We start from the raw sequence: 22,483 nt of genomic DNA, 5'->3' as shown, positions 1-22,483 counted from the left end.
GAAGTGTGCCCTTGATAACCTACTATCTTTAAACTACAGTTTTAGAGATTAGGCCTATAATGAAAAGAAAGGCTTGAATCTGTAACCTATTTTCCTGGCCAATCTTGTTTTGTCAATTTTCTGTGTTTACCCTTCATCAAGTATACTCTTTGAATTAGCTCATTGGAAGATACTCTAAAAAGTTTCCCCTGGTTGGCCTCATCTAGTTATGTGTAGTCTGTGCTTTATGATCTCTAGGGCATAAGGAAGATCCTCCAAATGTTGGCCAGATAAAGTTAATTTGAGGATTTTCTCACAAAGGCTCAGACACACATTTTCTCAGAAAAAGACATAAATTGAATCATAATGCAGAAGGTCCTTAAAATTGCAACACACAGAGACCAAGAGCCCACAGTTAGAGAAAGAAGGCCAGGACTATAACACTCTACTCAGGTTTGCTGGAACTGAGTCAACCAGATGTGATGGCTTCACTATTCTAGTCATTTCCAGTGCATAGGGCCTTACTACCATACCATGTGGTTAATACTTGTTCTTCAGTAGCTTGGTTCTCCTTCTACTATGTGAGTCCAAGGCATAGCTAGGGTTGCTGTGCTTCATAGCAACAGCTGACTAAGGCTTATCATTAAATATATAATCATAATTACTAGTTTAATGGGCTATTTCAATTCAGAAGCATGGGGATTAGAAACTATAGCATATGAATTTAGGTGAAAGGCCCTATTCCCAGCAAGTTCTATATCTAGTAATTCAACTAATTCAATAGCTCAGAAATATTTAAATGATTCCTCAAGAGAGATAAAAACCAAAGATCACACACCACACACACACACACACATGTGCACACACACACACACACACACACATCTATTTAGGTATACCTTAATTACAACAAAAATGAAATAACATTAATAATTTATAACATTAATAATTCATAACTATAAAATAGTACCTTGTATAGATAATTTTAGTCTCAAGTTCTACCAAACATTTAAGATTTTGTGTTATAGTTTTTTTCCTATCTGTAGAAATAGGGAAAATATTTATCTAATAACTATAGCATTCCCAACATACTAATATTAGATGTATAATTTTTAGAAAAAGCTAACTATGATCAGTGTCCTAGTTTATTTTGTAATGTTTCAAGAAACACCATGATTAAAAGTGACTTGGAAGGAAAGGATTTATCTCATATTGTGGCTTACACTCCATCATGAAAGAAAGAAAGTCAGGAGGGCCCAGGAGCGGCAGGACCCCTGTGCTGAGACACCACCAGAACCAGAAGGAAACAGACCGGATAAACAGTTCTCTGCACCCAAATCCCGTGGGAGGGAGAGCTGAACCTTCAGAGAGGCAGACAAGCCTGGGAAACCAGAAGAGACTGATCTCTGTACATACATCTCGGACGCCAGAGGAAAAAGCCAAAGACCATCTGGAACCCTGGTGCACTGAAGCTCCCGGAAACGGCGGCACAGGTCTTCCTGGTTGCTGCCACTGCAGAGAGCCCGTGGGCAGCACCCCACGAGCGAACTTGAGCCTCGGGACCACAGGTAAGACCAACTTTTCTGCTGCAAGAAAGCTGCCTGGTGAACTCAAGACACAGGCCCACAGGAACAGCTGAAGACCTGTAGAGAGGAAAAACTACACGCCGGAAAGCAGAACACTCTGTCCCCATAACTGACTGAAAGAGAGGAAAACAGGTCTACAGCACTCCTGACACACAGGCTTATAGGACAGTCTAGCCACTGTCAGAAATAGCAGAACAAAGTAACACTAGAGATAATCTGATGGCGAGAGGCAAGCACAGGAACCCAAGCAACAGAAACCAAGACTACATGGCACCATCGGAGCCCAATTCTCCCATCAAAACAAACATGAAATATCCAAACACAAAAGAAAAGCAAGATCTAGTTCCAAAATCATTTTTGATCATGATGCTGGAGGACTTCAAGAAAGACGTGAAGAACTCCCTTAGAGAACAAGTAGAAGCCTACAGAGAGGAAGCGCAAAAATGCCTGAAAGAATCACAAAAATCCCTGAAAGAATTCCAGGAAAACATACATAAACAAGTAGAAGCCCATAGAGAGGAGACACAAAAATCCCTGAAAGAATTCCAGGAAAACATAAATAAACAAGTAGAAGCCCATAGAGAGGAGACACAAAAATCCCTGAAAGAATTCCAGGAAAACACAATCAAACAGTTGAAGGAATTAAAAATGGAAATAGAAGCAATCAAGAAAGAACACATGGAAACAACCCTGGATATAGAAAACCAAAAGAAGAGACAAGGAGCTGTAGATACAAGCTTCACCAACAGAATACAAGAGACTGAAGAGAGAATCTCAGGAGCAGAAGATTCCATAGAAATCATTGACTCAAATGTCAAAGATAATGTAAAGCGGAAAAAGCTACTGGTCGAAAACATACAGGAAATCCAGGACTCAATGAGAAGATCAAACCTAAGGATAGTAGGTATAGAAGAGAGTGAAGACTCCCAGCTCAAAGGACCAGTAAATATCTTCAACAAAATCATAGAAGAAAACTTCCCTAACCTAAAAAAAGAGATACCCATAGACATACAAGAAGCCTACAGAACTCCAAATAGATTGGACCAGAAAAGAAACACCTCCCGTCACATAATAGTCAAAACACCAAACGCACAAAATAAAGAAAGAATATTAAAAGCAGTAAGGGAAAAAGGTCAAGTAACATATAAAGGGAGACCTATCAGAATCACACCAGACTTCTCGCCAGAAACTATGAAGGCCAGAAGATCCTGGACTGATGTTATACAGACCCTAAGAGAACACAAATGCCAGCCCAGGTTACTGTATCCAGCAAAACTCTCAATTAACATTGATGGAGAAACCAAGATATTCCATGACAAAACCAAATTTACACAATATCTTTCCACAAATCCAGCACTACAAAGGATAATAAATGGTAAAGCCCAACATAGGAGGCAAGCTATACCCTAGAAGAAGCAAGAAACTAATCGTCTTGGCAACAAAACAAAGAGAATGAAAGCACACAAACATAACCTCACATCCAAATATGAATATAACGGGAAGCAATAATCACTATTCCTTAATATCTCTCAATATCAATGGCCTCAACTCCCCAATAAAAAGACATAGATTAACAAACTGGATACACAACGAGGACCCTGCATTCTGCTGCCTACAGGAAACACACCTCAGAGACAAAGACAGACACTACCTCAGAGTGAAAGGCTGGAAAACAACTTTCCAAGCAAATGGTCAGAAGAAGCAAGCTGGAGTAGCCATTCTAATATCAAATAAAATCAATTTCCAACTAAAAGTCATCAAAAAAGATAAGGAAGGACACTTCATATTCATCAAAGGAAAAATCCACCAAGATGAACTCTCAATCTTAAATATCTATGCCCCAAATACAAGGGCACCTACATACGTAAAAGAAACCTTACTAAAGCTCAAAGCACACATTGCACCCCACACAATAATAGTGGGAGATTTCAACACACCACTCTCATCAATGGACAGATCATGGAAACAGAAATTAAACAGTGATGTCGACAGACTAAGAGAAGTCATGAGCCAAATGGACTTAACGGATATTTATAGAACATTCTATCCTAAAGCAAAAGGATATACCTTCTTCTCAGCTCCTCATGGTACTTTCTCCAAAATTGACCATATAATTGGTCAAAAAACGGGCCGCAACAGGTACAGAAAGATAGAAATAATCCCATGCGTGCTATCGGACCACCACGGCCTAAAACTGGTCTTCAATAACAATAAGGGAAGAATGCCCACATATACGTGGAAATTGAACAATGCTCTACTCAATGATAACCTGGTCAAGGAAGAAATAAAGAAAGAAATTAAAAACTTTTTAGAATTTAATGAAAATGAAGATACAACATACTCAAACTTATGGGACACAATGAAAGCTGTGCTAAGAGGAAAACTCATAGCGCTGAGTGCCTGCAGAAAGAAACAGGAAAGAGCATATGTCAGCAGCTTGACAGCAAACCTAAAAGCTCTAGAACAAAAAGAAGCAAATACACCCAGGAGGAGTAGAAGGCAGGAAATAATCAAACTCAGAGCTGAAATCAACCAAGTAGAAACAAAAAGGACCATAGAAAGAATCAACAGAACCAAAAGTTGGTTCTTTGAGAAAATCAACAAGATAGATAAACCCTTAGCCAGACTAACGAGAGGACAAAGAGAGTGCGTCCAAATTAACAAAATCAGAAATGAAAAGGGAGACATAACTACAGATTCAGAGGAAATTCAAAAAATCATCAGATCTTACTATAAAAACCTATATTCAACAAAACTTGAAAATCTTCAGGAAATGGATAATTTCCTAGACAGATACCAGGTATCGAAGTTAAATCAGGAACAGATAAACCAGTTAAACAACCCCATAACTCCTAAGGAAATAGAAGCAGTCATTAAAGGTCTCCCAACCAAAAAGAGCCCAGGTCCAGACGGGTTTAGTGCAGAATTCTATCAAACCTTCATAGAAGACCTCATACCAATATTATCCAAACTATTCCACAAAATTGAAACAGATGGAGCACTACCGAATTCCTTCTACGAAGCCACAATTACTCTTATAGCTAAACCACACAAAGACACAACAAAGAAAGAGAACTTCAGACCAATTTCCCTTATGAATATCGACGCAAAAATACTCAATAAAATTCTGGCAAACCGAATTCAAGAGCACATCAAAACAATCATCCACCATGATCAAGTAGGCTTCATCCCAGGCATGCAGGGATGGTTTAATATACGGAAAACCAGCAATGTAATCCATTATATAAACAAACTGAAAGAACAGAACCACATGATTATTTCATTAGATGCTGAGAAAGCATTTGACAAAATTCAACACCCCTTCATGATAAAAGTCCTGGAAAGAATAGGAATTCAAGGCCCATACCTAAACATAGTAAAAGCCATATACAGCAAACCAGTTGCTAACATTAAACTAAATGGAGAGAAACTTGAAGCAATCCCACTAAAATCAGGGACTAGACAAGGCTGCCCACTCTCTCCCTACTTATTCAATATAGTTCTTGAAGTTCTAGCCAGAGCAATCAGACAACAAAAGGAGATCAAGGGGATACAGATCGGAAAAGAAGAGGTCAAAATATCACTATTTGCAGATGACATGATAGTATATTTAAGTGATCCCAAAAGTTCCACCAGAGAACTACTAAAGCTGATAAACAACTTCAGCAAAGTGGCTGGGTATAAAATTAACTCAAATAAATCAGTTGCCTTCCTCTATACAAAAGAGAAACAAGCCGAGAAAGAAATTAGGGAAACGACACCCTTCATAATAGACCCAAACAATATAAAGTACCTCGGTGTGACTTTAACCAAGCAAGTAAAAGATCTGTACAATAAGAACCTCAAGACACTGAGGAAAGAAATTGAAGAAGACCTCAGAAGATGTAAAGATCTCCCATGCTCATGGATTGGCAGGATTAATATAGTAAAAATGGCCATTTTACCAAAAGCAATCTACAGATTCAATGCAATCCCCATCAAAATACCAATTCAATTCTTCAAAGAGTTAGACAGAACAATTTGCAAATTCATCTGGAATAACAAAAAACCCAGGATAGCTAAAGCTATCCTCAACAATAAAAGGACTTCAGGGGGAATCACTATCCCTGAACTCACGCAGTATTACAGAGCAATAGTGATAAAAACTGCATGGTATTGGTACAGAGACAGACAGATAGACCAATGGAATAGAATTGAAGACCCAGAAATGAACCCACACACCTATGGTCACTTGATTTTTGACAAAGGAGCCAAAACCATCCAATGGAAAAAAGATGGCATTTTCAGCAAATGGTGCTCGTTCATTTGGAGGGCAACTTGTAGAAGAATGCAGATCGATCCATCCTTATCACCCTGTACAAAGCTTAAGTCCAAGTGGATCAAGGACCTCCACATCAAACCAGACACACTCAAACTAATAGAAGAAAAACTAGGGAAGCATCTGGAACACATGGGCTCTGGAAAAAAAATTTCCTGAACAAAACACTTATGCTTATCTTAGAGCTCTAAGATCAAGAATCGACAAATGGGATCTCATAAAACTGCAAAGCTTCTGTAAGGCAAAGGACACTGTGGTTAGGACAAAACGGCAACCAACAGATTGGGAAAAGATCTTTACCAATCCTACAACAGATAGAGGCCTTATATCCAAAATATACAAAGAACTCAAGAAGTTAGACCGCAGGGAGACAAATAACCCTATTAAAAAATGGGGTTGAGAGCTAAACAAAGAATTCACAGCTGAGGAATGCCGAATGGCTGAGAAACACCTAAAGAAATGTTCAACATCTTTAGTCATAAGGGAAATGCAAATCAAAACAACCCTGAGATTTCACCTCACACCAGTGAGAATGGCTTAGATCAAAAACTCAGGTTACAGCAGATGCTGGCGAGGATGTGGAGAAAGAGGAACACTCCTCCATTGTTGGTGGGATTGCAGACTGGTAAAACCATTCTGGAAATCAGTCTGGAGGTTCCTCAGAAAATTGGACATTGAACTGCCTGAGGATCCAGCTATACCTCTCTTGGGCATATACCCAAAAGATGCCTCAACATATAAAAGACACACGTGCTCCACTATGTTCATCGCAGCCTTATTTATAATAGCCAGAAAATGGAAAGAACCCAGATGCCCTTCAACAGAGGAATGGATACAGAAAATGTGGTACATCTACACAATGGAATATTACTCAGCTATCAAAAACAACGAGTTTATGAAATTCGTAGGCAAATGGTTGGAACTGGAAAATATCATCCTGAGTGAGCTAACCCAATCACAGAAAGACATACATGGTATGCACTCATTGATAAGTGGCTATTAGCCCAAATGCTTGAATTACCCTAGATCCCTAGAACAAATGAAACTCAAGACGGATGATCAAAATGTGAATGCTTCTCTCCTTCTTTAAATGAGGAAAAAGAATACCCTTGGCTGGGAAGGGAGAGGCAAAGTTTAAAACAGAGACTGAAGGAACACCCATTCAGAGCCTGCCCCACAGGTGGCCCATACATATACAGCCACCCAATTTGACAAGATGGATGAAGCAAAGAAGTGCAGACTGACAGGAGCCGGATGTAGATCGCTCCTGAGAGACACAGCCAGAATACAGCAAATACAGAGGCGAATGCCAGCAGCAAACCACTGAACTGAGAATAGGTCCCCCGTTGAAGGAATCAGAGAAAGAACTGGAAGAGCTTGAAGTGGCTCGAGACCCCAAAAGTACAACAATGTCAAGCAACCAGAGCTTCCAGGGACTAAGCCACTACCTAAAGACTATACATGGACTGACCCTGGACTCTGACCCCATAGGTAGCAATGAATATACTAGTAAGAGCACCAGTGGAAGGGGAAGCCCTGGTTCCTGCTAAGACTGAACCCCCAGTGAACTAGACTATGGGGGGAGGGCGGCAATGGGGGGAGGGTTGGGAGGGGGACACCCATAAGGAAGGGGAGGGGGGAGGGGGATGTTTGCCCGGAAACCGGGAAAGGGAATAACACTTGAAATGTATATAAGAAATACTCAAGTTAATAAAAAAATAATAATAAAAAAATTAAAAAAAAAGAAAGAAAGAAAGTCAGAGCAGGACCTAGGTAATGGGGGGAGGATGGGGAGGTGAACACCCATATATAAGGAGAGGGGGAGGTGTCAGGGGGATGTTGGCTCAGAAAGTGGGATACTGAATAACATTCGAAATGTAAATAAGAAATACTTAATAAAGAAAAAAACGGAAAAAGGGGGGGGGGCTGGAAGCAGGTTCTGAAACAAAATTTATAGACTCATTTCCCATGTCTGTATTTCCATAAAACTTAGAACCACATGCCCAGGACCACTAAGCAGCAGTGATACAAGGCTTGCTTATCTGGGAAAACTCCAGATTCAAATGTAAGTGATTCCAAAATAATAAATAATTCTAGAGAATGGACTCTTCAAATTTTTCTAGTTTCATAATATTTTTCTAGTTTCATAATATATCATTCCTCTTATCTGTAATCAGTTTAGGTTATAGACTTTTATTTTCTAGTTTATTGTTAAAATTATTACCTCTGGGTACACATTCATTTTCCAATACTACCTGACTCTGCTTTTGGAGGTTTTAGGAAGTGGGTTCATAGAACAGAATATTTTTTTCTAGATTTTTTTTTTATGTTTCAATAACTTTTAAAATCTTCTCTCCATCTTATTGTCTTATATTGCTCACACAAGTGAAAGTTTTCAAATATTTTTAAAATCCTTCCGTTTGCAAATGTTTTACCCTAAAATAACACAAATATTGCTGAAAAGGTGAACAAATTTAAAACATGTAATACATACAATAGAATTATTTAACAATAGAAAAATATTGCAATCAAGAGAAAAAATAAAAACATAAAGTTAATTTGGGAGAGTTGCTAATGAAAAGAGGCCAAATAATTGTTTTACTTATTTATTTTTTAATAAATAAATTAATTAATTAATTTACTCTTCTCTCATATGTTACACCCTGACAAGTTTTCTCTCCTTCCTCTCCTGTTAGTCTCCCTCCTCACCTTCCCTCTGGAGAAGTTCTGAAAATAATTTCAATTGAGACAATCTTTATTTTTATTGAAAAAAAAAGTAACTTATTTATTTACATCCTCAAAGTTGTTCCTTCTCCTGGCTCCTCCCTCACGGAGTCCCTTAGTCCCATCAACCCTCCCTTTCTTTTTGCAGAGAGCGGGGCACTTCCTGGGATTAGGCATAGCCTTTCCCACTGAGGCAAAGAAAAAAAAAAAAAAAAGGCAACCATGAAGACTGAGCTGGCTGACTGCTACATATGAGCCAGGAGCTTTGTTCTAGCCCTTTTATGGTGGATCTGAGAGCTCCCAGGGTCAAATTTGTTAGCTCTTTTGTACTTTCTTTGGGTTTTCCATCTACTTCAGGGCTCCAAATCCTTCCTCTATCTCTTCCATCTGTGTCGCTGACATCCATCTAATGTGGCTGTGTATCTCTGTTTCATTCTGTTCCTGGGTAGAGTCTCTTACAGGACCGTTATGCTAGGTTCCTGTTGGCAACCATACCCAGCATCATTAATAATGTCGGGAGTTGGTGTTTGTCCATGGGATGGGTTTGAAGTAGAGATGGCCTTTCCTTCAGTCTCTGCTCCATCCCTGCATTTCTTTTAAACAGGGTAAGTTCTGGTCCAAGGTTTTGTGGGTTGGTGCTCTTATCTTTCCCCTGGAGTCCTGCCTGTCTACAGGAGGTGGCCTGTTTAGGTTCTATATCCTCACTGTTAGGCATCTATGCTATGGTCACCAGCATTGACTCTTGGGGGCCTCTCCTATCATGGTCTCTTGGACTTCCTAAAGGTAATAGAATTTGGTTCACTTCCCCCAAACCCCTGCAGCTACAGGTTTGGATTCATTCTCCTGGCATTGTGGGCCCCTCTCCTGTCTTTCTCCATGCCTGTTTGTTCCTCCTTTTTCCCTCCCAATACCTTCTTCCACTCAGTTCCCTCCCTCCTTCTCTCTAATATGATTATTTTGTTGCCGCTTCTAAATGTGGTTCAAGCATTCATACTTGAGCCTTCCTTCTTGTTTAACTTAAATGGACCTATGAGGTGTATCATGCATATTCTGTACTTTTTGGCTATTATCCACTTATCATTGATGTATGTCATGCTGGGTCTAGGCTACTTCTCTCAGGAGGATATTTTCATGTTTCATTCACTTGGCTGCAAACTTCACAGTGTCCTCTTTTTAAATAGCTGTATATTACACCAGTGTGTATATGTACCACATTTTCTGCGTTCATTTTTCAGTTGAGGGACACCTGGGTTATTTTCAGATTAAGGCTATTATGGATAAAGCTTCTATGAACAGGGTAAAGCACATATTCTTGTGGTATGGTGGAGCATATTTGGATATATGCCCAAGAGCGGTATAGCTGGATCTATAGGTAGAACTATTTCCAATTTTCTAAGAAACTGCATATTTATTTCCGGAGTAGTTGCACAACTTTGCAGTCCCACGAGCAAAGAAGGAGTATTCTCCCTTTCCCATAGCCTGGTCAGCATGTGCTACCTTCTGTTGTGTGATGGAACCTCAGGGTCATTTTGATTTATATTTCCCTGATGACTAAGGGTGCTGAGCATTTAAGTTCTCAGCCACTCAAGATTCCTCTGTTGAGAATTCTGTATAGTTAATAACCCATTTTTAAAATTAGGTTACTTGGTTTTTTGGAGTTTAACTTTTGAGTTTTTATATATTTTAGACTTCTGTCAGATGTAGAGTTAGTGAAAAATTTTCCAAGTCTGTAGGTTGTTGTTTTGTTGACAATGTCCTTTGCCTTACAGAAGCTTTTCAGTTTATGGGTCCCATTAATCAATTGTTGAGCTTAGGGCAGGAGTTATGTAATATCTGAATAAAATGGATGACTTCTAGATAGATAATATATACCAAATATAATTAAAGATCAAAGAAACTACTTAAAGAGTCCTATAATCCCCAAGGAACTAGTACTAGTCATCAAAATCTTCCAACCAAAAAAGGCTAAGTCAGATGGATTTAGGATCTAGTTCTATCAGACTTTCAAATAAGAACTAATACCAACACTAGACAAACTATTCCATAAAACAGAAACAGAAGGAACACTACTTAATTCATTATATCAGACCAGAGTCACCCTTGTACCTAAACCTCGTAGACTCAACAAAAAAAGAGAACTTCTGCAACCAATTTCATACATGAGCATTGACAAAAAATTTACAATAAATTTCTTGTGAACAGAATCCAAGAAGACATCAAAAATATCATTCATCATGATCAAGTAAGCTTCATGCCAGGGACATAGGGATGACTCAATATAGGAAACTCCACCAATGTAATCCATCATATAAACAAGCCGAAGGACGAAAATCACATATCATCTCTGAAAAAGCCTCTGATAAAATTCAACAGCTTTTCATGTTAAATGTCTTGGAGAAATTAGTGATTCAAGGTACATACATAAACACAGAAAGCCAGTAGCCAATGTCAAATTAAATGAAAGGGAAATAAAGTAATACCACTACAATCAGAGAAAAGGCTCCTCATTCTCTCCATATTTACTCAATATGGTACTTAAAATATTAGCTAGAGCAATAAGACAAGAAAAAGATATCAAGGAAATACATTCTGGAAAGGAAGAAGTCAAGGTACCTCTATTCACGAGTGAAATGATATTATACATAAGCAATCGCAAAATTCTACCAGAGAACTTCTACAACTAAGATACAACTTCAGCAATTTGATGAGATATAAAATTAACTCAAAGAAGTCAGTGGCTCTTCTTTATACAAAGGAAAAACTGCAGAGAAAAAATTAGGAAGATAACAACACCCTTTATAATTGTAACAAATAATATAAAATATCTTGGAGTAATAGTAAACAAGGAAGTAAATGATTTATATGACAAGAACTTCACATTACTAAAGAAAGAAATAAAAGAAAATACCATAAGTTAGAAAATTTCCTATACTCATGGATCAGTAGACTTAACATAGTTAAAATGGTCACCCTTATAAAAACAATCTATAGATTTAATGCTATCCCTGTTATAATTCCAACACAATTTTCATAGACCTTGAAAGAGCAATTCTGAACATCATATGGAAAAACAAACAAACCAAGGATAGCCAACCATTCCAAACAATAAAAGATTCTCTTGAGGAATCACCATTCTTGACTTTGAGCTGTACTATAGAGCTCAGGTAATAGAAACTGCATGGTATTGGAACAGAAGCAGAAAGATTGATAAGTGAAATAGAGTTGAAGACTTATAAGTAAATCTGCACACATACAGAAACTTGATTTTCAACAAAGAATGCAAAATCATACAATGGAAAAATAAAGTGACTTCTACAAAAGGTGCTGCTTTAACTGGATATCTGCACTTTAGAAATTGTAAATAGAACCATATTTATCACCCAATATGTAGTGGATTATTGTTAGGTCATAGATTATTAGCATCATATAGATATATCTAAAGAATTATGTATAACCTATATATATATATTATTCCAAATCTATAATTTCGCGGCTTGGGAGAAATGAAGAATCAAAATAAATTGAAGTTAGTCCGAGCTGTCCATTAACTTTAAGAACAGCCTTGACTATATAGCAAAATCTTTTCTCAAACAAGTAAATAAAAATAATATATAAAAATAAAAAAGACAAAAATTTATAGAAAAAACAAAACACAGTTAAGGAACAAAACAAAAATTTTGCAATCTTTTCTGACGAAACCTCTTGAGTAAGGTTGTATCAGGTAGTAATCCAAAATGAAAAGGTCATAGTGTTGAGTATACTGTTTGCTATACTTTGGATAAGTGTCTCCAAAAGGTTCACATTTTACAGCCTCAATCTGTAGGCAATAGCGTCATTGGGAGGTAATGCAACCATAAAAAGGTAGGGACTAGTTTTCCAGTCATATAAAGGTCAGTTTTGAAAATTATGGACATAAGTTAGCCCTCCATCCCTGTTTCTGAGACACCACGAGATAATCGGCTTCCACTGCCATGTACTCCTTCAATGAGTAACCATCTCATTTTAGACCCAAAGGTCATGGAATTAACAATTGTGAAATAATATCTCTGACACATGACTCAAAATAATTCTGTTATTCCAAAATTGGTTATTTTGTGATTTTGTGAAAGTGACAGAAAGAGAACTATCTCATTGACCCTAGCAATCACATAAATAAATAAGTATATAAACTTATGAATTAATAGACAGATGGTAGATAGATGATAGATAGATAGATAGATAGATAGATAGATAGATAGATAGATAGATAGATAGATAGATATGGAGGAAGAAAAAACATCTGATGAAAAATTCCAAATGGTTCCATAGTTTACCCATCATCAATCAAATGTCTGCACCTCCTATGGGAAAAAAAGTAAGGACTTCCATTTAGAATTCAGGATCTGAAGAGAAGAGCCCAAAAGAAACTACCCTGGAAACCTAACATGTCATTCCTCTGTTCTAGCTTTCAGAACAACTTGAGTGCTCACCTCTATGCTGACAACATGTTTCCTTTTCATATTGTGTAGCAGTCTTCCTCCCAGAATCCAAATGTCTCAGTTTAAGCATGAAAAATAAATAAGATAGAATTCTTGAAAGATCAGTACCTGAAAACATAGCATAATCAAAAGTCTATGAAGTTGAAATGGCTTCACCAGAAACTAAAAATATATAAGGATTTATTGTCTAAGCTATTCTGAGATGGGTTGTGACACAAAAATAACATTAGGTTGCAGAATGAGATGTAAGGGAATACACATTAAATACAAAACTTAATTAAAATATCACAAGTGCCTGGTTACTTATTGTCACCAATAGGCTGTAACATATGTACTTTATGAGTAGAGTGTATTGGGCGTGTAGAAGTTTTCTAATATCTTTTACATTGTTCAAATTTTAAATCTTCCTAATCAAACATCCTTGGAATTGTATATAATGTCCTCCATGATGCAAACACAATGCTATCTTTCTATCTCACTGCTCATCTATATTCAGTCTGTCCTAGCCAGCCTGTCTGCACTGTGGTACTTATATACCTACCTGATCAAGGACTTCCATTCAATTTTTCCATATGTATCTGCTTGGTTGTATTATTAGCTCTGGAGATCTCTGCTATAAATATTTTTCCTATAGAAAAAATTCTTGATTATTACAAATGAATATACAAAAGGACTATTCTCTGTCATTACATCTTGAACATACCCATCGTTCTCCCTCAATTTTACTATGCTGCATAGAACTTGTCAGAATTAGACATGTTATACATTTTTATGTTTGTTTATTTTAAGTATGTCTGTTTTTGCTATGTAATTCTCAGCATGGAGAGAGGGTGAGTGCTTACTCACCACTCTATATATGCCAAACTTAAACATAATCTCACCAATGGATAACATTCTTTAGTCACTTAGGGAACATGCAATAGGCTAGTGAGTGCATATGGAATTTCTATAAATACACATTACAATATTATATCTGATACATATGTACAAAGAGTTTCTTATAGCAAGACTGCTACTGCTAATTTTCGCCTTGCTCATTCTTAATTTCCATGAATTCTACACAGTTTAAGTTTGCATTTTACATCTGTGAAGCATTTCATAATGCTCCCGTTATGAAATCTGAGTGAGGTGTAATGCTACTTGCAGAACAGTGTAGATCACAATCTGGACTATATTATGTTCAAGCCTGTGACTGAACTGGAATATGCAGTTTTGCAATGCAGTAAAAATGTTCATGAGCTAGACATTAAAAATCACAATAAAATATTATTGTCAAGCAGGCTTTTAGGACTCATCTCAGAGACATCTTGAATGTATGCTAGAGATAGAAGCGATTTACTAATACCCAGTTCATGAACTTTACCACCCACATACTCACAGAAAAGACAATTGGGTTACATATTGCCATGACAATTTGGATGTAATATAAAACTCCTGGAGGATATGAGAGATGAAAAATAAAATAATGTTTCCTAGTGAGTATCCAAGTCTGTTTTAAACAACAAATGAACCCATAGAATTTCATTTAAAGACTTTCCAGCTATATAAAGTTTTAGAAAATTCTGTGCTGTAGATTCGTTTTCCAATTAGTCAGTACATAGAATGAGATGCAAAAGAAGAGACCCCGAACTGCTTGTTACTGGGATTCAGATTTGAACAATGATAAATAAGACCTAGGTAATGTCTTAAATATTCTCATCCACTAATTCCTTGTAACTAAACTTGTCACTGTGAACAAACAGAACTCTCATATATTAGAATTGTCATTCATATGCTTCACATAGAAATCAAAATCACTTACATGTCCTGAATATCTTGCCGTGGTAAGGTTTCCACAGAGATCAACGCATTCAGCTGAGAGCATTCCTGGCACTTGGTATTAACTATGAATCTATAGTCCTTTACTAGGCTTTGGTGAAGAAGTAGGCCATGGACAAATACTTATTCTGGAAATACTGATAGAATACCATGCATATTTTAAAAGAAATATACATCAGGAATAAATATCAGCCAGGAAATATACATAAAAATATAAGCTGTGAATGAAAGTCTCTCAGAATCTGGAAATTTATGAGGTAGATGAATTTCATTTAAATTATTAAGTATTTACATATCCTTTTAATGCACTTAAGAAGATAGGTGCATGATTGATCGATACATGACAAATAATAAGTATGAATACTTGGTATCTTTGACTCAACCTATATTTAGGGTTGTTTTCCTGAGCAGAAGGAATTATCTAAATTTAAATCATTCCTGAATATCAACAGATAAGTTGTCAGACCTCAATCTATCATGGGCAGACAGATTGAAAGGAATACACAAAGGAAAATACAGACAGACCCACCCATGCATACTCATATGTATGTGTGCACACACATGCACAGGTCTCTCAAAAGAGCTCTTATGCATGTTTCTAATTTTTAGTTCACCTATTCTTTTTGAATTTGGATGGCATCATAAATTATGTGATAGGTAAAGATAGTTGTTTCAACTTATTTCTACTTTGACTTCGTTAAAGTCATTTATTGTCATAAATCTTTTAAAAATTGATTCTATTTAATATTCATGTCTTTTATTCCATAGTTTTTACTTCAAATGCAGCAGAAGACAAAGGAATCAATAGGACAGGTGAAGTAACAGACAAAAATAACATGCTATTTGTTATTATTCAAGGTAATCTATGCAAGAAGAACAAAGTGGTGCTTGCCAGTAAGTCTAGCACTCGGAAGGCGTTGGCAGCTGAATGGGAAACGTGCAGCCAGCCTGGATGATACAGTATGCTCTATGGCAGTCAGAGCTACAAGAGAGATTCTTTGAAGTTTTGTTTTTATGTTGCTGTCATTTAAAGAATAGCGTAAGGCCTGCCCCCGCCCTCTAACAACGCCCCCCCTCACACATACACACATGCACACACACACACACACACAGAGAGAGAGAGAGAGAGAGAGAGAGAGAGAGAGAGTTCTTACATACTTCTAGACATACATAAGGGTTGATTGAATGAGTAGGCTTAGTTGATACAAGCAAAAAGAAGGCAGTCATTCCCATCATTGAATTTAAAAATATTTATTTTTATTTTGTGGATATAATTATGTGTCTGCATGTATTTCTGCCCACTCTATATATGCCTGATGTTCATGGGGTCCAGAAAATTGAATTCTCTGGAAAATGAGTTACAGATGTCAGCCACAGGGTGCTGCTGAAACTGAACTCAGGTCCCCTGTAGAGAAGCCAGGTTTCTTATATATTCAGCCTTCCTGCAAATCCCACATCACAGGACGTTTATAACTTTATTTTTTGCCATTTCAAATAATCATTTCTTATGTCAAAATTCTTTGAAATTTTGAATGTACTCCTCAATGATCTTTGGTAAATGTGTATAAGTTTGAAAAATTAATTATGTGTTAGAGTTTTTGCCATCAGGACCCAAAAAATGCAAGTAACTCATCAGGATAATCTAGTTCTTGGTGCATACATAAAAAATTCATAATATAAGAAAATGTGTAATAATTAGATTTTTCAGATAACAGAACAACAGCATTCTCTATTCCCAGTGAACAGGATTTTCAAAGGTATTACTGTTTTAAAAGATTAGCTTTCATTTTTAGTTATGTGTAGTTGTGTGTTTGAATGCATTTTTGTACATGTGACTTTAGTTGCCATGAAGTCCAGAAGAAGACACTGAATTCCCAGAAGTAGAATCACATACAATTGTGAGATGCCCCATGTATGCTCTCAGAACTAAATCTGAGATGTCTGAAAGACTAATTCAAACTCTTAATCATTGAGCCATCTCTCCAGCCTGAAGCAATCATTCTCAAATGTATACTTACCTTCAATAAACACCACCAAAAAAAGGACTGAGAAGTTCCTGTACACTTTCAATATATTTGTATTATTTTAGGAGGATTAAGTAGTTTTCTTGTGATTTTTAAATTGAATTATAACACCACATGTTTTTTTTTCCTTTTTTTATTGGATATATTTCTTTATTTATATTTCAAATGTTATTCCCTTTCCCGGTTTCCTGTCCATAAGCCCCCTGTTCCCTTCCCCTCCCCCATAAGGGTGTTCCAGCCCATCAACCCCCCCTTTCTAGCCCTCCCCCCGCGACATTCCCCTTCTCTGGGGGTCAAACCTTGGCAGGACAGATGGAAGGACCCCTTCCACTGATGCCCCACCAAGGCTATTCTCTGCTACATATGCAGTTGGAGTCCAGAGTCAGTCCATATATATTCTTTGGGTAGTGGTTTAGTCCCTTGGAAGCTCTGGTTTGTTGGCATTGTTGTTCTTACTGGGTTGCAAGCCCCATCAGCTCTTTCAATCCTTCCTCTAATTCCTCCAAAGTGGGTCTTGTTCTTAATTCAGTGGTTTGCTGCAAGTATTCACCTCTGTATTTTGAGGAGAGGTCCCTTTCACCATGCACTTCTTAGCTTCATCAATCTTATCTAGTTGTGGTTCATATATATATATATATATATATATATATATATATATATATATATATATATATATATATATATATATATATATATATATATGGGCCACATGTGGGGCAGGCTCTGAATAGCTTTTTCTTCAGTCTTTGCTCTAAACTTTGCCTCCATATCCCCTCCTATGGATATTTTTGTTCCTCCTTTTAAGAAGAAGTGAGAACTTCTGCATTTTGTTCATACATTTTCTTGAGCTTCCTGTGGTCTATGGATTGAATCTTGGGTAATTTGAACTTTTGGGCTAATATCCACTTACCAATGAGTGCATACCAAGTGTGTTTTTCTGTGATTTGTTTATCTACTCAGAATAACATTTTCTAGTTCATTCCATTTGCTATGAATTTCATGAAGTCATTGTTTTTGATAGCTGAGTAGTACTCCATTTTGGAGACGTACCATATTTTTTAATCCATTCCTGTTGAAGGGCATCTGGGTTCTTTCCAGCTTCCTAATGCTATGTATTTTTATGAGAATTAACAAACAAATATCTCCTCAAGGGGAGGGCAATTTCAGTTTTATTTACTTTGAGACACTATAAATTCTTAGCTTTTTAATATTTCCTCAATTCTACTCAATTACTATATACTCAGTCAAGAATGCCAGAGTAACCACATTATGTTAGGCTTATGATGTTAGAATTTTTCAATTCTATAATTCAACATTTTCCCCTATATTATAATCGATTTTCTTTGGATCTTGAACAGAAAATGAAAACAATAACTTTCCTCATCTTATTTTCCAATATGCAAAGTTCAGCTCATTTAAGGTTATCTGAAAAAAAAAATCACTCGATAAGATGAGGTCAGAGTAGTATAGCAATAAAAGACAGCATGAACACAAGCCAAACGTTACAGGATTGAACTCTGAGCCCCCTTCATCTTCTTCTCCAGTTTTTAAGGATTCACAGGGGGAAAAATGAAATATTTTTTGTGAGGGAGTATTGTTTGAATGAGATAAGGGTAAAACGCAAAGTTTGTGTTGAATCTGCCTTAAGCAGATTTAAGCCTTTCACAAGCTCATATTTGAGTTCCACACACCCAGAGTTGTTGTCTTGCTTCATTTTTAGACTGGAGGGGCAGAAGTTACTTGAGCTCACTGTGACAGTTGAAGCCTCAGAAACTCAGAAGATGGAGTTAAATACACAGGAAAGGCTTGCTGGGTAGGAGTCAAGAAAGCCTGGGCTTTCGATAGATAAAACTGTATATGAGAAGTTCAGCGTAGGCACCAGTCACACTGTGATGAATAAAAGGCCAGAGTAAAAACTCAAATGTCAGTATGCTTTATAAAAATATTTTTAAAAGCAGAAAAAGAAAGAAGCAAAATGTGAAGATGACTTGACCTGAACTCAACATTATAAACCCATAGACCCAAACTGTCAGTTACATATTCTGTGAGTTTTTATATTTTAGAGATTATCTTTCTTATTTGTTTTACCTTTTATTAATAACATCTCAACGTGCTTGGTAAATTCATTAAGTTCTAAAAATGTGGTTTTTCTTATATAGGAAGCATACTTACTTTCAACCCTGAAGCTGTTTAATAAAAGCTTGTCTTGAAGAGACACACAAACAAGGATTCTTGGTGCTCATAAAGTTATATAATGTGGATTTCTTATCTAGCTAGAAAGAAAACAACAAACGTTTTATATCAGTTACCAGTTACTATAAAATCTATTGGTTTGTTTTTATTTTCAGTGTTTTGTTATTGTTGTTTTGTTGTTGGCTCTTTTTCTGGTCCTTGAACAGATATCTAGAAATGTCCTTTTGTTATTGTTGCCTTCTCTCTGTTCCAGGTCCAATGAAAATTAATTATTATACAGAAGGAAATTCCTGACTTTATGGATTTTACAAATTCCTACCATTTTGCTACAATTTAGATGTAAAATGTCCCCCAGGCCCTGCTAAGTTAATGTGTTAGAACAATTCATCCCCAGGCAGTGGCAATGTTTTATGTTGTAAATCTCTAGGGTGTAGGACCTAATTAGATGAAATGTTTTGGTATGGGTGAGGAATTTAGATTCCTGGCTATGGTGGTGTATATCCTCTCACACTATATGAACCTAAAAACAACGTTCCCCAAATTGTTTGATGATAGGTATTTTCTAAAACTATAAAAATGTTAAACAATACCTGATGTAAGATATTATTGGATAAACTTGGGAGACTTCCTTTGTTTTTCCTAAAAAGCTCCGTTAGGTACATGATTCATCTTTTATTTATTTCTCAGCATACGTCATAGGAATTATCAAAATTTAATCAAATCTCTGGAAAGAGATCCATTCTGTCACTATAATGGAATACTATATTACTGATTTCATATTTATTTTCTTTAATGTTTATGATTGTTTTCTTGTATGAATGTATGTGTTTGTACCCTCTGCGTGCCTGCTGCCCATGGAGACAGAAAATGTGTTGGATAATGTGGACCTGAAATTACAGATTGGTATAAGATGCGATATGAGTACTGGGAACCATACCTAAATATTCTGCAAAAACCATCGTTGTTAGTCATTGAGCCACCTCTCCAGCCACCAAAATAATAGACTTTTAATTAAGTAAGAAGTACTCTTATAAGAAGAGTAAGTAAGATTTTCACTAATGATTTCTTTCCAAACCTTACCCAAAAAGGATTTCTAAAGGATGCTTCTAATTCTTTCCATTTGTTTTTTTTTTGTTTTTTTTTTTTTTTATTTCAGGTACTAAAGTGACCTGAGGTGATTTTATATCAACACTTCAGCTTAGCACATAAAGTGATAGGTTTGGTCATAGCATCCTCATAGAGGTCACACTTGGTTCTGCATCCTCCCCTCCCTCCACTGTCCCTGCCCATTCTCCTCCAGGCTGGTTCCTTTCCTTCTCCTGCTAGTCCCCATCTTCTTCTTTCTTTCTTTTTTTTTCTTTAAAATACTTTTTATTTCTTGAGAATTTCATATATGCATTGTGCTTAATGCTTTTTTTTTTTATTAACTTGAGTATTTCTTATATACATTTCGAGTGTTATTCCCTTTCCCGGTTTCCGGGCAAACATCCCCCTCCCCCCTCCCCTTCCTTATGGGTGTTCCCCTCCCAACCCTCCCCCCATTGCCGCCCTCCCCCCATAGACTAGTTCACTGGGGGTTCAGTCTTAGCAGGACCCAGGGCTTCCCCTTCCACTGGTGCTCTTACTAGGATATTCATTGCTACCTATGGGGTCAGAGTCCAGGGTCAGTCCATGTATAGTCTTTAGGTAGTGGCTTAGTCCCTGGAAGCTCTGGTTGCTTGGCATTGTTGTACTTTTGGGGTCTCGAGCCCCTTCAAGCTCTTCCAGTTCTTTCTCTGATTCCTTCAATAGGGGACCTATTCCCAGTTCAGTGGTTTGCTGCTGGCATTCGCCTCTGTATTTGCTGTATTCTGGCTGTGTCTCTCAGGAGCGATCTACATCCGGCTCCTGTCGGTCTGCACTTCTTTGCTTCATCCATCTTGTCTAATTGGGTGGCTGTATATGTATGGGCCACATGTGGGGCAGGCTCTGAATGGGTGTTCCTTCAGTCTCTGTTTTAATCTTTGCCTCTCCCTTCCCTGCCAAGGGTATTCTTTTTCCATTTGTTTTTAAGATCACATTTTAATTACAAAATTTCCCTTTCCCTTTCCTTCCTCCAAACCATGTCACAACTTCCTTTCAAATTCATGACATTTTTTCACTAATTGGTATTATATGTGTATATGTATATGCATATATATTTATAATACAGCCTGTTGAGTTATTATAAGAAGAGTTTTCCGTGGAGGAATCTATTGCTCCAGACACATATGTAACAGAGGATAACCTTATCTGATATCAATGGGAGGGGAGGCTCTATGTCCTGTGGCGAACCCTCAGAGAGGCAAAGGGTAGGGGGAAAGGAGTGGAGGAAAAGGGAGGGTTAGAGGAGGCGTTAATGGAGGACTATCCAGGAAGGGGAATGTCATTTGAAATGTAAACATATTAAATGAATAATTGAGAAAAAAGAATTCTCAGAGAAAGAACTGGAAGAGTTTGAAGGGGCTCGAGACCCCATATGTACAACAATGCCAAGCAACCAGAGCTTCCAGGACTAAGCCACTACCTAAAGACTATACATGGACTGACCCTGGACTCTGACCTCATAGGTAGCAATGAATATCCTAGTAAGAGCACCAGTGGAAGGGGAAGCCCTGGGTCCTGCTAAGACTGAACCCCCAGTGAACTAGTCTATGGGGGGAGGGCGGCAATGGGGGGAGGGTTGGGAGGGGAACACCCATAAGGAAGGGGAGGAGGGAGGGGGATGTTTCCCGGAAACCGGGAAAGGGAATAACACTCGAAATGTATATAAGAAATACTCAAGTTAATAAAAAAAAAGAAAAGAAAAAAAAAAGAATTCTGCTGATATGCTTGATTTCAGGGCTGACCTTTAGTCAACGGACAATCAATTGTTGTGTTCCTCCCATGGAAATGCAATTTCTCCTCTTCTCACCTTTCTTCAGTTGCATATGGTTCTTTGTGTATGGTTGAAATCTCATGAGATTTTTCTCATCCACTTTAACATATCCATTGTTGTTATCCCTGTTCAGCTTTTATTGAGAAAGAAAAAGAAATACAGAATTTAAGAATTTGATGTGAAATGGATAAAGTATAGTACAATATCACAATAAGAAATGTACTAAAAGAAGATGTTAAGAATCTCCCAAGATTCTTCTTTGTGTAAACAATAGCAAAAGTTTATTTAGTGGCTCTCACTAAGATCACTAAGCATGTTGTATTTTCCCACATATTTACAGAGTGGAATAAACTATTAATCAATGAAAGATAATTCTATTGTCTACAACAATATAGGAAAATTCTGTCATGATGGTTATGTATGTATTGCTAGTGTGTAAGGCAAATTATAAAATCGAAATAAAATAG

General features: G+C 37.1%; 1 long non-coding RNA gene across 8 annotated transcripts in view; it reads right to left on the bottom strand.

Moving 5' to 3' along the window:
• Positions 1-22,483, bottom strand: part of LOC120096272 (uncharacterized) — a 135,270-nt gene that overhangs the window by 96,361 nt on the left and 16,426 nt on the right. For 2 of the 8 annotated variants that reach the window (XR_015635531.1, XR_015635533.1), the window contains exons 2-4: positions 22,053-22,149; positions 13,627-13,713; positions 13,077-13,193 (exon numbers count right to left, since the gene is read on the bottom strand). This is a non-coding gene — a long non-coding RNA (uncharacterized LOC120096272). Of the gene's footprint in view, positions 1-13,076; positions 13,194-13,626; positions 13,714-18,378; positions 18,815-19,099; positions 19,201-21,987; positions 22,150-22,483 lie in introns of those variants that run through there. The other 6 variants (XR_015635529.1, XR_015635530.1, XR_015635532.1 and 3 more) reach the window with 6 other exon arrangements.

Source organism: Rattus norvegicus, chromosome 13, assembly GCF_021556685.1.
Source record: "Rattus norvegicus strain SHRSP/BbbUtx chromosome 13, alternate assembly SHRSP_T2T, whole genome shotgun sequence".
NCBI lineage: Eukaryota > Metazoa > Chordata > Mammalia > Rodentia > Muridae > Rattus > Rattus norvegicus.
This window is presented reverse-complemented; position numbering and strand designations above follow the sequence as displayed.